Genomic DNA, 8,962 nt, shown 5'->3' on the forward strand with positions numbered 1-8,962 from the left:
CTAAATTCCTCCTTCCCTTCTTCCGTCCAGTTCCATCTCCTCCTCTTTTTTCCTTTTCTTTCCCCTCCTCCTCCTTTCTCTTCTAACCACACTATTAACGGCATGTGATCCGAGTCCATCCTTTCACCTATCTCTAACTTCCTGATTTCCTCTCTTACCTCCTCATTACCTATTATGTAATCTATTACCGATTTCCCATTCGGCCCCATATATGTCCACCCCCTTCCTCATCCCCTGCTATTCCTCCATTCATTATCGCCCATCCCTTTTCCTCCAACTTCTTCACCAACCTTCTCCCTTCCCCATTTACTTTTGTATCTCTTGATTTTCTCCCCTTCCCTTCCTCTCCTTCCTCCTCTCCTATCTCCACTCTTCCTCCTAAATTTCCCGTTCTTGCATTAAAGTCCCCCCCTATTATCGTTCTTACTCTGTCTCCCTCCTCCTCCATCCATTCATCCATCTCCCCTAGCTTCTTCTCCATCTCCCCATTTATGTACACTCCCTCCACTCTCCATCTCTCCCCTCCTTTTCCTATCACCACCTCCACCATTCCCTCTTTATCCGCCTTACACTTTCCTTCTATTCCTACCCCTTTTCTCACCCCCACTATAATTCCCCCCATAGCCCTTCCTTTTTTACTCTTCCTCCTCGCATATTGCACCTCCCATTTATATCCTCCCGGCATCCTCCCTTTTATCCTCTCCCACCCTTTTTCATCTACCCATGTCTCCAGAAAAAACATTACATCCCATTCTCCCACCGCTTCCCAGAAGTCCGCGTCCTTATTTCTTAATCCCGCCACATTCCAGAATGCCACCTTCCATCATTCCTCCCATCTCCTTCCCCTTTCTTCTTCCCCTTTTCTCCCTTGCCCTTTATCCCACGTGCCCGCCTCTCTCGATTGCTCTTTTTTTTCACCCTCCTTCCCCACTCTTTCCCTCCCCTCCTTTCCCGCACCTGGAGGTGTCCACCCCTCCTTCGATTCCCTCCCCTCTCCTCTGCGGCCCGTGCCGCGCATCCCCTTGCGGTCTTCCGCCTTTAGCTCCTCGTGCACCTCGTTCCCATCTCCACATGTACCCGCGCATCCAATTCGTCCCATACTACCCATGCCCCCTCCGGCCCTCGCGTGCGGCCCGGGCGCCAACGCCCGAAGCGCCACAGCACGGCGGGCGGCCAGGGAAGCAGCGGCAAGCCGCCGCCGCCCGGCCGGGCGCAACCGCCGGGGGCGGGGCCAGGAGCGCCTCTGGGGAACGACAGCGCGCCCACCCGGACGAAGGTCGAGACGGGGCCCGGCCCGGCGCCCTCCCCGAGGCGCCGCACGGCCGCGACCGGCCCGCCGACACACGAGCGCGGGCAAGAGGTGCGCCACGACCCGGCACCCCCCTGCGGCGGCGGAGAGGCCGGGGAGGACAAGGCGGGCGCGGGGCGGCGCTTGTCGGCTGCGCCCAGGGCCAGGCCAGCCGAAGCTCCTTTCCCTGCTCCCCTTTCGCTCTCTCCCCCTTTTTTCCTATCTGCTAATCTCTTCCATTTTCTTCCTCCATCTCCTTAATTCCTTTCCCATAAATTTCCTCCCTTTCTCTTCTCCCAACTTTTTCTCCCTCCTCCTCCATTTCCTTTTTGAGCCCCTTACCTCCTCCCTTAACTCCTCCCTGCCCTCTTACTCCCTCCTTAATCTCTTCTCTAATTTCTCTTCTTATCTCTCTCATCTCCTGAATTATCTCCTCCTTCCATTCCCTCCCCATCTCTTTCAATATCTCCCCTATCCCTCCTGCCTCCTCCCTCCTTTCAACCAGTGTTGTTAGACGGGCTAGGTTTTTTCGCGCATGCGCGTATTACCGTGACGTAACCATGACGACTACAGTAACATATGATGTTTGCGCGCGCAACTACGGACCAAGACCCTGGACCACGGAGTTTTGGCGGAATCGCAGGAAACAGATAAATTGAACGTACGTAAAAATAAATAAATTATTACAATATATGTAATATAAAAGTGTATTATTATAATTTATGTATATTAAAATTAATCAATAATTCAAATTATAAATTGTATAAATAAAAACTAAACTCGTAATTTACGTATGTTATAACATAGGTACACGTATATGTATATATTTTATAATTTCATTATTTGTTTATTGTATGTTTATATTTAACATTTTTAATTAAATTTATTATATTTATAATAAAAATTATACGATTCATTAATTATTTTAAAAAATTTTCAATAATTTAAGAAAAATTAAACAGAGGGGGAAATCAGGACCCCATTTCATGCGAGTGACTACTTCATTAATACTACATTCAATGCGCATGCGCGAAAAAACCTAGCCCGTCTAACAACACTGCTTTCAACCTCCGGCGACCTTATTACCTTTTTACTTCTCCTGAACGCCCACTCCAAATCCCCTTTTTCTTCTCTCTCCTTTCTCAACCCTACTTCTTCTAATTCCTCCCTTTTCCTTTTCAAAACCTCCTCTGCCGTCCCTGTGCTCCCTCTTCTCTCCCATTTCTCCGTCTTCTTCAATCTTTCTATCTCCTCTATTTCTTTTCTTTCCATCTATATCTCCTTTACTCTATGTCTAGTGACTTTCCCTATACCCTATTTCAGTTACTTTCTCCTCTGCTAGTGACTTTCCCTATATCCTCGACTGGATCCTCTGTCACTAGAGACTTTCCCCGCACCTACACCTATCTCCTATCTCTCCTCTCCTTTTACACCTGCACTCCTCTTTCCTATTACCTTCCTCTCCCCTCGTGCCCCTGATCTATCTTCCAAACTGCCAACTCACTCTACCTGCATCACTTCTCTTCCTTCTCACCGCTCTATTCCCTTCTCACCCCACTTGCCTGCACTCCCCTTGCATTCGCCACCTCCAGCTTCTCACTCTCTCACTCTCTCTCCCCCTTTCTCTTCCACACACCTCTAATATTCCACTCAAATACACACACTGACAGCACCTCAACCTTCTCACACGCAACCGGAAACGGAAGTCGTCAAGTCAGAAATGTAAAAAACGTAAAAAAATTTTTAATAATAAAAAAACTCAAAGAAAAAATTTCAGTAAAATCGGTTGAGAATTGGAGGAGAAAAACGGGAAATAATTTTCGCCGAAAACGCCGGAAAAAGTAGCACTTTAAACGCTCTTTAACAGTAATGATCACGAACATATTTATATTATGACTCTTTTAATGAAAATCAGAATGTATTTCAAATATAAATCTAGTGTTAATAAATTTTTTTAATTCAAAAATTTTTTTTAATTTAAAAATTGAAAATTTGCCGCCCCCTAAAATCTGCCGCCCTAGGCTATAGCCTATCCAGCCTAATGGGAAATCCGCCCCTGTACATATATAAATGTCTTTATGACATAGTTGAACACAATTTCAATATTGCTCTTTTATATATTTTGATGATATATGCATATTTTCATGTATTTTTCAAAGGAAATATACAATCTACCATATATATATATATATACAAGGTGGTTCAAAAGTCCGGCAACGGTCAATTATGTCCAAGAAATAGTGGTCTTATGAATAAAATATAAAAATTGCAGGGTTCAACCCGGGAAAAATTTTTTATATATAATTATATAAAATAATTGTATAATTATACATAATTATATGTGAAATATGTTTATTTTATATATAATTAAATTTATTTATATATAAATTATAAAGTTCATGTATAATCTCATGTCAAGTTATATATGAAACATTATATATATTTATATATGTGAATACTTATTTATTATATATATATATATATATATATATATATATATATATATATATATAAATTTATATAATTATATGTATATAAAAAGCTCTTTTATCTAATTATATATAGATATATTTCATATATAATTTTGCAATTATATGTATAATTTTATATATTTTTATATAATTTTATATTGTTATATATAAAAATTGTTTCTAGGGAAAATAAGATATTTTATGGTGACCTTGACTTTGACGTAGGGGTCAAATTTAGAGGTTATTTCAAGGTCAACTTTTATTAAACGAAACCCCCTATTTTTATTAGATATTCTTGTAGCTTATCTCGAGAATTTTACAAAACACTAATAAAATATTTTTTGATGTGCTTATTGAGTTATAAAGGTTTAAAGTAAATTTATAAAATTGACAATATCTTGTAAAACATTCGATTTTCGTTATACATTTATACTTTTTATGCACGGAATAATGAGACCAATCAATAGGTGCAAAGAAAACACAGTTGCAAAAGACGTATGTAATTTTCAAGAAGCAACTGCCCAGCAAACAACATTATAATTGCTATATAACACGTAATTAACGTGCATGTAACATGTAACATACACGTTAGTTGTAATTTCCCACTTATGGATTCTATTATTTATTGTAATTATATCCTAGATAGAATAGTGACTTAGCGAAAGATTATCTTTCGGGATCTTACAATATCCATGCTATCTGGGATGTAATTACAATATATAAATAACATACATATGTCATATTACAAATGTTACATCTATGAGTGAGAAATTACCGTATATGTTACATGTAACATGCACGATATATAGTATTATATACATGTAACATAGCAGTTATATTTTGTGTTTGCTGATTGCATTTTCTTTACACCAAATTGGTCTCATTATTCTGTGCATAAAAATAAAAAGTATGATAACGTAAAACTGAATATTTTACAAAGATATAATTTTATGTCAAACAATTGCTTTGAATCTTTATAATTCAAAAAGTACTTCATGAAAAAATGTTTTATTATAATGCTTTGGAAAGCTGTCGAGATAAGCTACAAGAATATCTAATAAAAAATAAAGGTTTTAAAAAAGTTGACCTATAAATAATCTCAAAATTTGACACCTAGGTAAAAGTCAACACCTTTAGTATTTTTTTCATAAGACCACTATTTTCTGATATAATTGGCCATTGCCAGACTTTTGAATCACCATGTACATATTATATATATGTTTATGTATAAATATATGCATCTACCATATATACATGTATATATATGTATATATTTCTTACATATATAAATGCATGCATAGATGCATACATATATACAAATACATATACACATACATGTATACACATACGTGTATGGTATAAGCATACGTGTATGGTACGTATATTGATATTACCTGTAATTTTAAATCGGAATATTTGATAAAAAAAAATATATATAAAATATATGATAAAAAAAAATATATATTATATATGTATGTATGTATATATATATATATATATATATATATATATATATATATACACATTGTATATACACATATATATAATATTGGCATATTATACCTACATACTTTAATTTTTAGAAAGCATATTTTCTCTCTCTCAAATCACTCGCATACAATTATGAACGAGCAATTTGAGAGAAAGAGAGAGAGAGAGAGAGAGAGAGAGAGAGAGAGAGAGAGAGAGAGTCAGAAGCATGGTCGTATACACACCGTGGTCAGAAGACAAGACAGCATGAGAGAGACGAAGATAATATGACTGTCTGTCTGAAGATAATATGACTTTCGATTTTAACGAGCTTTTTGTCGTCGTCATTATATTGTATCTACATACCGATTTTGTGATAAAACCACGCAGGCAATAAGGTAGGTACAGCGGGCTCGCTATCGAGTTGAACAAGATCTCTACGTTTAATGTGTATATCGAAACCGAGTATGCGACGCAGTTTGTCGGAAAAACTTATATAATGTATTATATTACAACCATTTTCTTTACAGTTGAGTTTCATGAAAACTTTACCACCCACGAAAACGCCGTAATGAAAAACGATATGCGAATCGACAGATTTAGCTGCGAAATTTACACCAGCGACAATATTTTGCATACTCAAATAAATACTCACGGGTACTTGAGATCTCATAGCCTTAACTGATTTATTGTTTTCATTGATATCGATAAATCTGATTATTCCTTCATTATCGCGTATATGTAAAAAACTACACGGAAACTGAATCTCCGTGAGCGCTACTTCCCAACGCCTATGCAATTCTATACGTTGGGGTAATTCAGTGGTGAAACACGTGGTTGTATTTTCCGGAAAGTAACGCATGCTACTGTTGCTCGGGAGAATCATATAAAATTCGTCCTCCCTCATTTTTTTAATTCAAAGATCTTAAACTCGAAGCGGGTATCCAAGAGTCAAATTTTGAGGGATATTCTTGCCAACTGACTAGCAATTGTTTATTGTTGCCGCGACCCCTGTTTTTTATTACCCGCTCGACGATAAATTCTTCCTCTTGCAAATCTTTATTGACCGGAGTTAATTCTTGTTCGTAAAATATTCCGTCTATATTCTCACCCGTTAAATCGCTTAATTCGTATACGCGAGGTTTTCTCCATTCGAGAACGCGGTGAATTCGGAATATTTCCTCGCTCCACTTTGCCTCGTATTCTTTCTCAAAGACTACAAAGACTACTTTTACCCTACTGACACGCACGAGATCTCCCTGATTGTATTTAGCCTTTTGTTTATCGCTGTGCTTCTTTTTTTCTTCTCGATGTTGTTGTCGTTGTCGTCGTCGTCATTGACTTTCCATCGCCGATTCATATTTTCACGCGCGATACGGGCATTTTCCCGCGTGACGGCAGCGGGTTGCATTTTAGTAGAGGTATGTCGGGTATGATTGTAAGCGTGAACGATATCCTGTAAAACATCGATGTAACGTCGCGTATTTTTATGAGTAAAATTACGCCACATCCGTTCCTTGAGTGTTCTATTAAAACGCTCAACTATAACTGTTTTGACATTGGGATTACGCGCCACGCGAAAACGAATGTCTTTTTCTTTTAAGAAGTTTTGTACAGGCTGAGCTATAAATTCTTTACCTTTATCCGTCTGCAGGTAGACGGGTCGACGCTCTTTGTTTCTCAAAAGTATACGTTGGAAGGCTTTTGTCACGCAGGTAGCTGTTTTGTCGCGTAATGGTTCTACCCAAACGAACTTACTAAGAACATCAATAATAACCAGTAAGTAAGAATATCCGTCATTATAGCTCTTGAGATTACGAATATCTATTAAATCTACTTTCCATAAATTGTCGATATTTGACACGTTATAATGTAAACGTGGAAATTTTCGACGCACCGGACGATGTAGCGTATATGCATCCTGAGATTTAAGCCATTCGACGACATCGTTACGCGTAAAATTCGGTTTAGCAGCTCGAGATAAATTCTCCGTTGCGAAATAACCAGCGTAATGCGAGGGAACGTAATATAATTTTTTCGAGTTCCATTATTATAATTTGCGCCAATGAAATAAATTCTCTTTTTTTCAGGTGAAGAATTCCCGTCACTTAATGTTTTATTATTGTCACTGTCGTCAGTGACGGATAAATACACTGATTGTGAGTCTCCTTCGGTCTCGTCTAACTTTCGTCTGAACGATCTTGAATGCGCGAGCGGAGTTTTCGGAGTGAAACTTCCGCGCAGTAATGACTTTTTAATACGCAGAGATCTATGCGAGTGCATAGTCATCAAATCACGATTTCCTATAAGGCCGGATGGCGCACCTATGTCATACAGCAATTGAGCAAACTGAATTCTTTCGACTGCTTTCACCGTTTTTCTCTCGCGTATCGCGTCGTTTATAAGATCGCCAATTTTCGACCCTTTTACAACGACACCATCTATAGTCACGAGTCCGCGTTTATCTCAGCTAATCTTCGATGGCGGAATTTTTAGCAAATATTTCAATAGCGCGTTTGCTTTAGAACGATACGTTCACGGTACGCTGCTGAGTATTTCTTTGATCTTTTCCGCGGATTGTGCACGTTTTTTTCCGAAACTACTCTCGCTAACAGCTCCGCTACTGCTGATCGAAGTATTATTATGAGTTAGTATTTCCATAAAGTTGTCATCTGTGCGCGACTCAATATCTTTATCCTGATCGTCGTCGTCGACATTAGTAACGTCATCGGAGTTATTGCGCGTATCGTCACGTAAGCGCTTTTTCGCTTCTCGAACAAAATGAAGATAGCGCTAAAGTACTTCTTTATACAATTTCCATCTTTCGGCTTCATCGCGGGGAGTCGCGAGGTTAAGAATACGCCACATTTCCGCGTCAAGTCGCGATAAGGGGGTTCCAAGAGTTCGTACGCTGAAATTATTATTATTATCATTTTCCTCATTTGTTATCGTTGTATTTTTTTTCTTTGGCAAATTATTCAACAATGTTTCCGTTATTTCCGGCTGTATTTGACGTTGTCACATTTGCCGCATTCTTTCGAAATTTTCCGTAGAAATCAGTACCATTTTTTTCGCTTTCTCCATTTTTCCGTATGACGAACGAACGTGTCAAATATTTTTATAACTTTTTTCTAACCCAGAGAAAAATCAATATTTATAGCGCTATATATTTTTTATTCACTGCTAACCCTGGCTAATATAACGCTTAACAATGGAGCAATAAGGTAGAGTAAAAAACCTCCGCGTTGTACCAACAAATTTCTTTTACCTATTATTGCAGATATAGTACTTCAGGACATTGAAAAGCAACCGCTCAATCTTTTAACATTTACACCATCTATTTATTTTAGATACGTAGATGACATTATATGTGCTGTTCTATCTCATCAAATTCAACAAACTTTAGACATTTTCAACTCTTTTCACAATAGAATTTAGTTTACACTAGAATATAACAATAATAATAGCCTTGATTTTCTCGATGTCACGCTCATTTTAGAAAATAATTCTATTAAGACTGACTGGTACTATAAATAAACTTTCTCTGGTAGATATTTACATTACTTTTCACAACATCCTCCTTGTCAAGAAAGAGGAACAATAATTGGATTGGTTGACAAAGCATTTTTATTATCGCACTCAATTTTCCATACCAAGAACTTAAAGTTGATAATTGATATCTTAATTAATAATGGCTATCCTACTAAATTAATTTTTTCAAACCATAAATCAT

The 8,962-nt window shown here is 38.0% G+C and overlaps 1 long non-coding RNA gene across 1 annotated transcript; it reads left to right on the forward strand.

Annotated features, from left to right (window-relative positions):
* The first annotated feature begins 1,880 nt into the window (after positions 1-1,880).
* On the forward strand, positions 1,881-2,309 carry LOC146723346 (uncharacterized). Its single transcript, XR_014924627.1, has 2 exons — positions 1,881-1,949; positions 2,238-2,309. It is a non-coding gene; the product is annotated as an uncharacterized LOC146723346 (long non-coding RNA).
* The last annotated feature ends 6,653 nt before the right edge of the window (positions 2,310-8,962 follow it).

The sequence above is a fragment of the Nylanderia fulva genome, unplaced genomic scaffold (assembly GCF_048542155.1).
Source record: "Nylanderia fulva isolate GAGA-0341 unplaced genomic scaffold, ASM4854215v1 Scaffold205, whole genome shotgun sequence".
Taxonomy (NCBI): Eukaryota; Metazoa; Arthropoda; class Insecta; order Hymenoptera; family Formicidae; genus Nylanderia; species Nylanderia fulva.